This window comes from Panthera pardus, unplaced genomic scaffold, assembly GCF_024362965.1.
Source record: "Panthera pardus isolate Hobbes unplaced genomic scaffold, ASM2436296v1 HiC_scaffold_2, whole genome shotgun sequence".
In the NCBI taxonomy this organism is placed as follows: Eukaryota; Metazoa; Chordata; class Mammalia; order Carnivora; family Felidae; genus Panthera; species Panthera pardus.
In genome coordinates this window covers 129710618-129724432 of record NW_026526765.1, presented here as the reverse complement: position 1 = coordinate 129724432, position 13815 = coordinate 129710618, and positions in this window count along the sequence as shown.

Here is a 13815-nt window from a genome sequence, read left to right as displayed (position 1 = left end):
CTCCACACTGCTTTCCAGAGCAGCTGCACCAATTTGCATTCCCACCAACAGTGCAAGAGGGTTCCCATTTCTCCACATCCTCTCCAGCATCTATAGTCTCCTGATTTGTTCATTTTGGCCACTCTGACTGGCGTGAGGCGATATCTGAGTGTGGTTTTGATTTGTATTTCCCTGATAAGGAGCGACATTGAACATCTTTTCATGTGCCTGTTGGCCATCCGGATGTCTTCTTTAGAGAAGTGTCTATTCATGTTTTCTGCCCATTTCTTCACTGGGTTATTTGTTTTTCGGGTGTGGAGTTTGGTGAGCTCTTTATAGATTTTGGATACTAGCCCTTTGTCTGATATGTCATTTGCAAATATCTTTTCCCATTCTGTTGGTTGCCTTTTAGTTTTGTTGATTGTTTCCTTTGCTATGCAGAAGCTTTTTACCTTCATGAGGTCCCAATAGTTCATTTTTGTTTTTAATTCCCATGCCTTTGGGGATGTGTCAAGTAAGATATTGCTGCGGCTGAGGTCAGAGAGGTAAAAGACCACTAAATTTAATTATATGTACTAAAAACAGAAAATAGAAAAATTTTCAAGACATTATTAACAAAAGTAAACTGTAGAATAACATGTATGATGTGATTCTATTTATGTAAAATATACTTTGTATAATATATGCCTAAAATATTTAATAAAACCTACTGTTAATAATGGAAAGGTTCTATAATCTATTCAATTCAGTAGCCACATATGGCTGCTGGACACTTAAAACATAGTTAATCTAACTGAGGAATTGCATATTTTATTTAATTTGAATTAATTTCAATTTAAACAGCCTCATGTGGCTAGCGTTTACAGTATTAGACAGTACATTATGGATATACAGTGACTTCCTCTAGAACAGGGTTTCCCAACCTTGGCCCTAGTCACATTTGGGACCAATGGTACTTTGTCACAGGGCTGTTCTGTACACTGTAGACATTTAGCAGCACCCCTATCCTCCACCCTCCAGATGCTAATAATACCCTCTCAGTCATGACCAAATTATCTTCAGTCAAAATTATCTTTAGACCTTGCTACATATTCCCTGGAGGGCAAATCATTCCCAATTGAAAACCACTTGCTCTAGAGATAGGAAGAAAATGAAGGAAGAGGGCATTGTAACATCTTTCTCTGTTTCTGTTTTGTCTAAATTGTTTAAAAGGATCAAGTACATAGATGTTCTTTATGTAATTAATAATTTAAAAAGGAAGCCTACTTCCTCATGGATAAAATGGGAAGTATATATCTAAACTCTTAAACTGTGAATATTAAAAACGAAATAGAAACAAATCAATTTCTTGCTAAAGTTAAAGAATGAAAGTTATTTCACATGAATAGTTACTAAGAGCAGTGGAGGGATAAGATGGAATCTAGAACAAAAATCTATAACTAGGAGAAACAGTTATTTTTGCCATTTACAAAAATAGGTAAAACAGAAGCAAGAACCATTTAAGGGACATAAAATGAGCCTGGTTTGGGATACAGTAAGATGGAAGAACTTGTGGGCCATTTAAGTAGAGCTGCAGCTTCTAGCCAGAAAACGGTAAAAATTAGAATTAAAAATTAAAGAGTTCTCAATACATAGGTAGTATTTGCAATGATGAGCCTTTGGGGAAAGCAAAATGGCTACAAAGAAACTCTGACCCTAACTGAGAAGTGAGAAAGAGGACCACAGGAGAGCGGAGAAGTTGTACCCAGAGAGACAGAAAAAAAAACAACAACAAAAAAAAAAACCAGAAGACAGTGGGATCATGAAAGCCAAGAGAAGGCTTTAAAAAAAGAGTGGCTAAAGTCCTTAGATCTCATCTTTACAAAATACAATAAAGAAATATTAAGTAGCCTATTGGCACAAGAAGAGATGAAAGAGATTTAATTCAGGAAAGAGTGAGGTCAATCTCAAAGCAGCACTCACCATTAAAGGAATAACTGTGAACTGAGAAATCACTAGTCCTACCAGTCATCAGAGGAAGGTTGTGCTAGAATAAAACCGCAGAAGTCTCTTGTACCTCTGTCATTCTTGCCTACTCAGACAGCAGCAGGCCTCAGAACCTCAGCTGTCCTTTGGTCCTCAGGAGAGGAGCAGACAACAGTCTCCCTAGCAAACATTTTCTGAAAGGTCTGTAGCACTCTGGCCTCTGACCAAAATAAGGTAGATCCCTTTTGGACTATGAAACACACAAACCACAGTTAATCAGAAACTCTCATGCTTGGGCTCCAGACTCTTCATTCTTGATGCTGCTTCCAAAGATTAAGTTTCCATAAGTGAGTCTGAAGTACTAAATTAGGTTAATGGTCCATAAAGCTCAGACTACAATGTATTTTTATTGTAAGATTCTAAATCTAATGTTTATCTGTGAAAACACACTTTTGCATTTTGTCATTATTTCAGAAAGCCCTCATCCAGGTCTGAGTTCGTGAACTACACCAAGTCTGGGAAGTTCTGAAACTATAGGTAAAAATTAGTGTGCAGCTTTTTAGGGAGAAAGTCCTTGATTTTCATAACATTCTCAAGGTCTGTCACCCAAGGGTTAACAGTCATTTTAAGTGCATTTTTTCCTCCCTAGAGTCCTATTTATGATCATTCGTTTATTTTTTTATGTTAATTTATTTGGAGAGAGTGAGGGAGGGGCAGAGAGAGAGAGAGAAAGAGAGAAAGAGAGAGAGAGAGAGAGAGAGAGAGAGAGAGAGAGACTGATTCCCAAGCTGGCTCCACACCGTCAGCACAGAGCCCAATGAGGGGCTCGACCCCACAAACCATGAGATCATGACTTGAGCAGAAATCAAGAGTCGGTCGCTTAACCAACTGAGCCACCCAGGCACCCCAATCATTCATTTAATAATTCCCATCTATCCTTTACATTCATGTGGGAAGTTCAGGTAGATATATCCACTAGGAACATGGATATAAGGCTATAGGAATAAACTTAAGAGAAAGATTTGAAAACAAACAAACAAAATAGTTTAACAAACCATAAGCCTATAAACAGTTGTTAAAGTATCAGGAGCAGATAGGATGCATCCTCCTACAGGATAGTATTCTAAAAAGGAAAATGGAATTACATGAGGAAACACATACAGGAGAAAGGTAGGCCAATGATGAAGAACCAGAAAGCGAAGCTGGGAAAAAAGGAAGAACCAAGAATCATTAACTGTGCTTCTATTAACAGAAGCAAAAAAAAAAAAAAAAAAAAAAAAAAAAAAGGTAAAAGTACCTAAATTTGGCCACTAGGAGGCCCCCGACCACTTGACCACACAATTTCAGGGAGTTAGGCGGCGTAGACTCACTGTGTCAAAAAATGAAGGGAAGTGCTTGCCAGTGAAACCAAGAAGATAAAGAAATTGACAGCTCTGAGCCCATAACGTACAAGGGAGGGTTTGGTTATTACTTTAGTTAAGTTTTGATGGCATTAAATTCATGAGGTAAGGAAAGAAGGACTTTTCAGAGAGGACTATCAGAGAAGGTAGACCTCCTGGGGGTTTGCGGATCTTCCACATTACAAAAGCATTTTCAGAAAGGTACTGAAACGTTCCCTCAAAACACAAAATTTTGGCTTTGCTCAATACCCGTGGTCTTTTCCTACCACTTCTCTGAACCCTCAAATGCTTTCCAACAAAATTATTTTCCCGGTTTCAAAAGCATAAAGAATCTGTACAAAATTTACGTAAAACTCCACAAAGCATCCTCAGCCTTGCAAATGCTGGCTAAGACATCACTGGGGACCCCCACACCCCTCCTCAGGGTGCACCCTCTATTCCACCTGTCAATGAGAAAGCCGCACGGGCCCCACCCGGCCGTGCCTTGCGGGTCCTGAGCGGCTGATCCGACTGGACAGGCCTGAAGGGAGGGGCGGACACATGCCCTAAGCCACAGCAGCTACAACAACAGTCTTATCCACGGCCCACTCCCCCACAACATCTCTCCGCCTCACCTCTGGGAACACCAGAGCCTTTCCAGAATCCTCTGGCACTGCCCCTTCCGGAAGCTGCCACAAGCCCCGCCCCCTCCTGGCACCTCCCACAACTCTCCTTCCGGGTACTGAGCTCCTGGAAGCGCCCTCCAGGAGCTTCTGTTCCAGGTGGGGGTTGCTGACCTTAAGCTTATAAGCAGGTAAATGTATTATTTAACGGGCGCCGGTAACTGCTGTAAAGAAAAACAAAGCAGGGAAAAGAGAAGGGAAATGAGTGAAAAATTCCTTCCTAGTAGTCATTAGTCCCCTGAATAAGGCCTTTCCTATAAAGTGGTATTTGATCGGCCTGAAGGGAATGAGGGCAGTAACAACCTAGGAGAACATCCCAGGAGGAGGGACTAGCAAACAAAATAGCGCTGAAGAAGGTAGTGTGGCAGGGGCAGAGGCATCAGGAAGGGTGATAGATGCCAACGCAGGGTCTCCCGGACCTGATAAGGATCGGAGGTGTCCACCGGCGCTCATCGTGACACGGGACTGCCGGTGTGTGATCCCGAGTCACCACTGCAAAACCAGCGGCCGGAGTGACAAGTCGGGCGTTGGAGGAACAGTAACATTGGACCAAGAAACAGGCAGCTCTCTCAATCACATAACGTAATTATGTTTAGGGGTGCCAGATCATATATGGGATGCCCAGCTAAATTTGAAGTTCTCACAGGCAACGAATAATTTTGTGGCGTATAGCTCATGCAAAATTACTCGTTGTTTATCTGAAATTAAAGTTTAACTGGGTGCCCTGTATTTTTATTTGCTAAGGCTGGCAGCAGAAACGCTACAATTCACACGCGAGCTTTGGAAACTTAGGAACAGTACCGCGCCAATCATTGGAGCCCGAGGCAAAAGAAACATCTGCCTCTTACATAGGTGTGTGTTAATGTTTATTGTTCTTAAAGATTAGTTTTAAATACTGAAGAACTGTAAAGTTGGTATATTAAAATTCACGTTATTTTAAATATTTTTATTTATACCCAAATATTTTAAATATTTTTATTTATACCCAAAGTTTAAAAATATATGGAAGCTTGGGGCGCCTGGGTGGCTCAGTCGGTTGAGCGTCTGACTTCACCCAGGTCATGATCTCACAGTCCGTGAGTGAGTTCGAGCCCCGCGTCGGGCTCTGTGCTGACAGCTCAGAGCCTGGAGCTTGCTTCAGATTCTGTGTCTCCCTCTCTCTCTGACCCTCCCTCGTTCATGCTCTGTCTCTCTCTGTCTCAAAAATAAATAAACATTTAAAAATATATATATGGAAGCTCATAAATAAAATTTTTAACATTTACTTTTCTTGACCAAGTCCAAATCTAAATAATTTTTAATTAACATTAGTTTATTGAGACTTATTTTGTAGGATGCCACCACTGTGACTGGTAGTGTTTTTAAAAAATTTCCCTAGACCACATCTATATTTGGGTAGGATTCCACCAAGAATGATTTGTGAATCTGTTTTACAGGATCCAAATACACTCCTGATTTTTTATTACAAAATTGCTGCCTAAAACTACATCAGATGGAAATTTCCACAGGATTTAAATAATCGGACTACTATTTAAGAGGTTGTGTTTTGTAAATCAGATGTATTCATAGAAAATAACTTCTCCATAGAAAATAACAGTTCCCCAATTTGAAATATTTGAAGACGTCTCCATTTTTAGAACATCCATGATCTCTTTAATTTCTATTTGATAAACACATTTCCTATAGTAGTTGATACACTCATCAGGTGGTTTGTACATTTCCAGTCTCTTCATTTTCAAGTTCAGGACATATATTCTTATCTCTTGCTAATATTTTACATTAATCAAACATACTTTCAGAGTTACTTACTCTTATTTGTTACAAACAAAAGGATAGACCTTCTCTTAAGCTAGCAATGCAGCGTTGTATATCGTCATGGGTTTTTTTATTGTAAACCTTTAACTTTTTCTAAATATCATCACATACAGATAAAATGCATAGGGGCGCCTGGGTGGCTCAGTCCGTTAAGCGTCTGACTTCAGCTCAGGTCAGGATCTCACGGTTCCTGAGTTCTAGCCCGGCGTCGGGCTCTGTGCTGACAGCTCGGAGCCTGGAGTCCGCTTCGGATTCTGTGTCCCCCCTCTCTCTGTGCCCCTCCCTCGCTCGCACTTTGTCTCTCTCAAATATAAACATTAAAAAATGCATAAAAATTTGTAATCTCTTACATCAATGTGCTTTCTATTTCAGCATATTTTGTCATTTAATGTTCTTTTAACAGATATCTGTTATTTGTGTGAAGTACTTTGATTGCATTTGACCTTGATGCCCCTTAGGATTCATGTGAGTGTTTTAATGTAGTTTTTAGAACAGGCATAATATTCTACCTGCTCATCGAAGTCACAAAATACATGTATATCCTTTGTCCAATACTAAAACTGGTTATATTGGAATTCCTTGAAAACAGCATTTTTTCACATTAAATTATTTCATGAGGTGAACAAGGAACAAATTTGGCATAATTATTTGGGCAAATAGTGGCTTGTATACTCTTGTATAGACACCCGCTATATTTGTTCCACTATCATGATCCTGGCTTCCAAGGTTTTTTTGTCAATACTTTTTCCAGTTTAAGAATTTTATTAGCTAGCCTATATCCTTTTATCTCTTCAATAAAATAAAATAAAACTTTCGTCTATTGTTAAGACATTCTTAATGCAAACGTATTTAATAACATAACATACTTGGGGTGCCTGGGAGGCTCAGTAGGTTAAGCATCCAACTTTTTTTTTTTAATGTTTATATATTTTTGAGAGAGAGAGAGACAGAGAGCACAAGCAGGGGGAGAGGCAGAGAGAGTGGGGGAGACACAGAATCTGAAGCAGGCTCCAGGCTCCTAGCTAACCCTGGGCAGACCCTGACCTGGGGTTCAAACCCATGAACCATGAGATCATGACCTGAGTGGAGTCGGACACTTACCGACTCTTGATTTCGGCTCAGGTCATGATCTCACAGTTGCTGAGATCGAGCCCCTCATTGGACTTTGCACTGACAGTGTGGGGCCTTCTTGGGATGTTCTGTCTCTCTCTCTCTCTCTCTCTCTCTCTCTCTCTCTCTCTCCCCCTCCCGTGCACACACACACTCTGTCTCACTCTCCTAAAATAAATAAATAAGCTTAAAAAAAAAAATCTGGCACACTTGTTCATGATGGCTACATCTGGCATACAAAGAGTAAGTTAAAGTATTTCACTCACTTTATTCCCAATAGTGTTTCAAATCTAACATGATTTCCTAGTAACACTATATGTTCCCCTAAAATTCCTATGTTGAAGTCCTAATCTCCAGTACTCTGGAATGCAGTGCAACTGTATTTGGACTTAGGGCCTTAAAGAGGTAATAAAGGTAATATGAGATCATTATCAGCGGGCCCTAAACATGACTAGTGTCCTTTTAAGAGTTTAGGCCATAGACAACACACAGACCAAGGGATGTCCAGAATAAGGACATAGTAAGCAAGTGTCCACTTGCAAGCAAAATAGCAAAACTTCAGAAGTAAACGAACTTTCCCACGCCTTGATCTTGGACTTTTAGCTTCCAGAAATGTGAGAAAATGTCTACTGTTTAAGCCACTTAATCTGTGATGTTTTATTATGACAGCCCTAGGAAACATACAAGTTATAAATTTATATTGAATTTTATTAGACAAATAAGGCACAGATTCCCTTTTAGGATAGCTACATCACATATAATAAGTTCAGTTAAATTAAGAAACATAGTAATTGGTTTTTCAACATTTAGTATCTGTTTAACCTGGAAACTAAAACAATGTCTAAAGTATAACTGACAGAAGTCTGGAAGTAAAAGGACATGTTATTGTGACCAGCTGTTTGGTCAAACACTAGTCTAGATCTTTATCTCACATATTAGACTGTCAGACATACAGCCTTAGGCTTACGCAACAAAAAAGAGGTTTATGTTACTAGGCAATGAGAGGGCTATAAATAATAGAACTATCAAAAAGTAGCAAAGGGAGTGTGAGATGTAATGAAGGATAGTGAATATAGCTACATAATCATCTTTCAAATTTCCAAAGTGTTAAAATCAAGAGACATGTACTTTGTAAGTATATGGTTTACAGTCAGAAAAATTAAAAAGAGACTATGGATAGAGGTTCCTCTAGGAAGGATACAAGAAGAAAGCAGTAGGGTGGGGAAGAATTATTCATGGTAAGCTCATGTTCTTTAATTTTAAAGCCATATGCATGTATTTTTAACTGGGATGGCAGAGAAAGCAAATCTTTACGTGTGCTTCAAGATCCAGATCTAACGTTGCCTACTGTAGTGGCAGCTTCCTGGTTAAATTAGTCACTCTTCTGTTATGCAAGCACTTGGTTCTGTTATCATGCCTCTCCTATTTCACACATCTATTTAAGAATGCCTTCCATTACTCCAAATTATTTAAAGTTAAAAGCAGTATTTATCTTTATTTCCATATCAGATCTTTAATAACTGTTGAATCGATGAAAAATATGAATTACTTTGAGTAAAGGCTTTGGGAAGCTACCAGATCAGGATTTGATTCCCAGGCTTTTCACTTAGCGTCAGTGAAATCTCATGGGACCTCAGGTGTCTTACCTAACCTTTATGACCTCCAGCTTGTTAGTTAAAAGTTGTGAGTTTAGTGGCACCTGGGTGGCTCAGTTGATTAAGCATCCAACTTCACCTAGGTCATGATCTCATGATTCCTGAGTCTGAGCCCCGCATTGGGCTCTGTGCTGACAGTTCGGAGCCTGGAGCCTGGAGCCTGGAGCCTGCTTTGGATTCTGTGTCTCCCTCTTCCTCTCTGCCCCTCCCCCGCCTAAAAAAAAAAAACAAACAAACAAACACTGAAACAAAAAAAATTTTTCTAAAGTTGTGAGTTTGAAATACCAGACTGTAACATCCCAACAGTTGGGCATACTAAAACGCCCAACTCTTTGGTGCCATAGTGAACATGTTAATGCTAAACTAAGTAGGTTAATAAAATTACTGAAAACAGTTCCCTGTCTCTAATGTTATCCTTTATTTGTTTCCAAGACCACAGTGGGATTGATAAGTAGGCACCAACACATAACAGATTCCTTAACGGTTGATTTCATGCTTACTGCAGGAAATGCTCAAAAGCAATGTGGAACATCTTGTTATGCTATATAACAAAGGAAGATACCAAAGACAAGTTTTTCTGTATCTGTGTTTTATTTCACATGAAACAAATTTTAAAAACTCAAGAGAACAAGAGACTTCCACTCCCAGTTAAGATGGAGTAGCATCTGGTAGATCAACTTTCAGGTCAAATGTAACAATGAAAACTGGATAAAATCTCCTAAAAATCTGTTTTAAGGCATCAAAGGACTGCTGAAACAAAAAAGACTTGAGCATGAAGATCCCAGGGAAGAATGAATCTCAAGTCGGTGAGCCAAAAGTCCATAGCCTCTTTTATCCTTAGATCATGTTCTGATTGTAGGCATGGGGCAAAGACTGAGAACACAGATAAACGACACAAGTAATGGGCAGGTGCTAACAGGCAGAGAAACCATCAGAGGTCTTGTCAGTGTTAAGGGGTATTAAAAGGCAAAACCTAGACTGTAATTTGTTGGGATATTGAATGGAAGGGAGAGATGAAGAGTTTAGTCAACCACTCAGCCTGTTAACTCAGTAAGACATTTTCTGAATTCTGAAGGTGTGCAGAATGGAAAGTTAAGAAGCAAAAAAGCCTCTAAAAAGAAAAAATTTTGCAGCAATATCTAGATACTAAAGATACAAGGATTGAGCTTCAAAACTGCCAGAGGGACAGATCCAGTGAACACTCTGGGCTCTCAATTGGAAAACCCCTGGAAGACTAATATATAAGAGGGGAAAATGAAGGTAAATCAGAGGTAGAGTAAACAAAAATGCAAATTAGCCTTAATCAAGTTGGCTCAGACTCTGATTAGATTAAGATGATCAATCCCCACTCTGCCTAGAAAAAGGAAAACAATGAATCCATTATGTAGCAGGTTGTCACCATCCAGAGCCTCTATAATTTGTCTAGCATCCAGTCAAAATTATCAGTCATACCAACAGAGGGGGAAAAGGATCCACAGAAAATTTATATCATGGAATTAACAGAGAAGAACTTTTAAGTAAGTGATTCATTAGTCCAAAAAAAAATGAGTAAAACAAAAGACAAATTCCCCAGAGAATTAGAATCTATTAAAAGTAATTGAATGGATACATATTCTAGAACAAAAAAATGTTAAGAACTAAAATTAACTAAATAGATGAGGTTAGCCGAAGAGATAAATGAATTAGAAGACAGGTCAACACTGGTTCCGGAAGATGGCGGCGTAGGAGGACGCGGGGCTCACAGCACGTCCTGCCGATCACTTAGATTCCACCTACACCTGCCTAAAGAACCCAGAAAACCGCCAGAGGATTAGCAGAAGGGAGTCTCCGGAGTCAAGCACAGACTAGAGGCCCACGGAAGAGGGTAGGAAGGGCGGCGAGGCGGTGCGCGCTCCACGGACTGGCGGGAGGGAGCCGGGGCGGAGGGGCGGCTCGCCCGCCAAGCAGAGCCCCCGAGTCTGGCTGGCAAAAGCGGAGGGGCCGGACAGACTGTGTTCCGACAGCAAGCGCGACTTAGCGTCTGGGAGGTCATAAGTTAACAGCTCTGCTCGGAAAGCGGGAAGGCTGGAGGACAAAGGGAGGGAGAGCTGCTGAGCCCCCGGACGGCAGAGCTCAGCTTGGCGGGGAACAAAGGCGCCAGCGCCATCTCCCCCGCCCATCCCCCAGCCAAAATCCCAAAGGGAACCAGTTCCTGCCAGGGAACTTGCTCGCTCCGCGCAAACACCCAACTCTGTGCTTCTGCGGAGCCAAACCTCCGGCAGCGGATCTGACTCCCTCCCGCTGCCACAGGGCCCCTCCTGAAGTGGATCACCTAAGGAGAAGCGAGCTAAGCCTGCCCCTCCTGCCCCCGTGCACCTTGCCTACCCACCCCAGCTAATACGCCAGATCCCCAGCACCACAAGCCTGGCAGTGTGCAAGTAGCCCAGACGGGCCACGCCACCCCACAGTGAATCCCGCCCCTAGGAGAGGGGAAGAGAAGGCACACACCAGTCTGACTGTGGCCCCAGCAGTGGGCTGGGGGCAGACATCGGGTCGGACTGCGGCCCCGCCCACTAACTCCAGTTATACACCACAGCACAGGGGAAGTGCCCTGCAGGTCCTCACCACACCAGGGACTCTCCAAAATGACCAAACGGAAGAATTCCCCTCAGAAGAATCTCCAGGAAATAACAACAGCTAATGAACTGATCAAAAAGGATTTAAATAATATAACAGAAAGTGAATTTAGAATAATAGTCATAAAATTAATCGCTGGGCTTGAAAACAGTATACAGGACAGCAGAGAATCTCTTGCCACAAAGATCGAGGGACTAAGGAACAGTCACGAGGAGCTGAAAAACGCTTTAAACGAAATGCAAAACAAAATGGAAACCACGATGGCTCGGCTTGAAGAGGCAGAGGAGAGAATAGGTGAACTAGAAGATAAAGTTATGGAGAAAGAGGAAGCTGAAAGAAAGAGAGATAAAAAAATCCAGGAGTATGAGGGGAAAATTAGAGAACTAAGTGATACACTAAAAAAAAATAATATACGCATAATTGGTATCCCAGAGGAGGAAGAGAGAGGGAAAGGTGCTGAAGGGGTACTTGAACAAATTATAGCTGAGAACTTCCCTGAACTGGGGAAGGAAAAAGGCATTGAAATCCAAGAGGCACAGAGAACTCCCTTCAGACGTAACTTGAATCGATCTTCTGCACGACATATCATAGTGAAACTGGCAAAATACAAGGATAAAGAGAAAATTCTGAAAGCAGCAAGGGATAAACGTGCCCTCACATATAAAGGGAGACCTATAAGACTCGTGACTGATCTCTCCTTTGAAACTTGGCAGGCCAGAAAGGCTTGGCACGATATCTACAGTGTGCTAAACAGAAAAAATATGCAGCCGAGAATCCTTTATCCAGCAAGTCTGTCATTTAGAATAGAAGGAGAGATAAAGGTCTTCCCAAACAAACAAAAACTGAAGGAATTTGTCACCACGAAACCAGCCCTACAAGAGATCCTAAGGGGGATCCTGTGAGACAAAGTACCAGAGACATCACTACAAGCATAAAACATACAGACATCACAATGACTCTAAACCCATATCTTTCTATAATAACACTGAATGTAAATGGATTAAATGCGCCAACTAAAAGACATAGGGTATCAGAATGGATAAAAAAACAAGACCCATCTATTTGCTGTCTACAAGAGACTCATTTTAGATCTGAGGACACCTTTAGATTGAGAGTGAGGGGATGGAGAACTATTTATCATGCTCCTGGAAGCCAAAAGAAAGCTGGAGTAGCCATACTTATATCAGACAAACTAGACTTTAAATTAAAGGCTGTAACAAGAGATGAAGAAGGGCATTATATAATAATCACAGGGTCTATCCACCAGGAAGAGCTAACTATTACAAATGTCTATGCGCCAAATACCCGAGCCCCCAGATATATAAAACAATTACTCATAAACATAAGCAACCTTATTGATAAGAATGTGGTCATTGCAGGGGACTTTAACACCCCACTTACAGAAATGGATAGATCATCTAGACACACAGTCAATAAAGAAACAAGGGCCCTGAATGATACATTGGATCAGATGGACTTGACAGATATATTTAGAACTCTGCATCCCAAAGCAACAGAATATACTTTCTTCTCGAGTGCACATGGAACATTCTCCAAGATAGATCATATACTGGGTCACAAAACAGCCCTTCATAAGTTTACAAGAATTGAAATTATACCATGCATACTTTCAGACCACAATGCTATGAAGCTTGAAATCAACCACAGGAAAAAGTCTGGAAAACCTCCAAAAGCATGGAGGTTAAAGAACACCCTACTAACGAATGAGTGGGTCAACCAGGCAATTAGAGAAGAAATTAAAATATATATGGAAACAAACGAAAATGAAAATACAACAATCCAAACGCTTTGGGATGCAGCGAAGGCAGTCCTGAGAGGAAAATACATTGCAATCCAGGCCTATCTCAAGAAACAAGAAAAATCCCAAATACAAAATCTAACAGCACACCTAAAGGAAATAGAAGCAGAACAGCAAAGGCAGCCTAAACCCAGCAGAAGAAGAGAAATAATAAAGATCAGAGCAGAAATAAACAATATAGAATCTAAAAAAACTGTAGAGCAGATCAACGAAACCAAGAGTTGGTTTTTTGAAAAAATAAACAAAATTGACAAACCTCTAGCCAGGCTTCTCAAAAAGAAAAGGGAGATGACCCAAATAGATAAAATCATGAATGAAAATGGAATGATTACAACCAATCCCTCAGAGATACAAACAATTATCAGGGAATACTATGAAAAATTATATGCCAGCAAATTGGACAACCTGGAAGAAATGGACAAATTTCTAAACACCCACACTCTTCCAAAACTAAATCAGGAGGAAATAGAAAGCTGGAACAGACCCATAACCAGCGAAGAAATTGAATCGGTTATCAAAAATCTCCCAACAAATAAGAGTCCAGGACCAGATGGCTTCCCAGGGGAGTTCTACCAGACATTTAAAGCAGAGATAATACCTATCCTTCTCAAGCTATTCCAAGAAATAGAAAGGGAAGGAAAACTTCCAGACTCATTCTATGAAGCCAGTATTACTTTGATTCCTAAACCAGACAGAGACCCAGCAAAAAAAGAGAACTACAGGCCAATATCCCTGATGAATATGGATGCAAAAATTCTTAATAAGATACTAGCAAATCGAATTCAACAGCATAT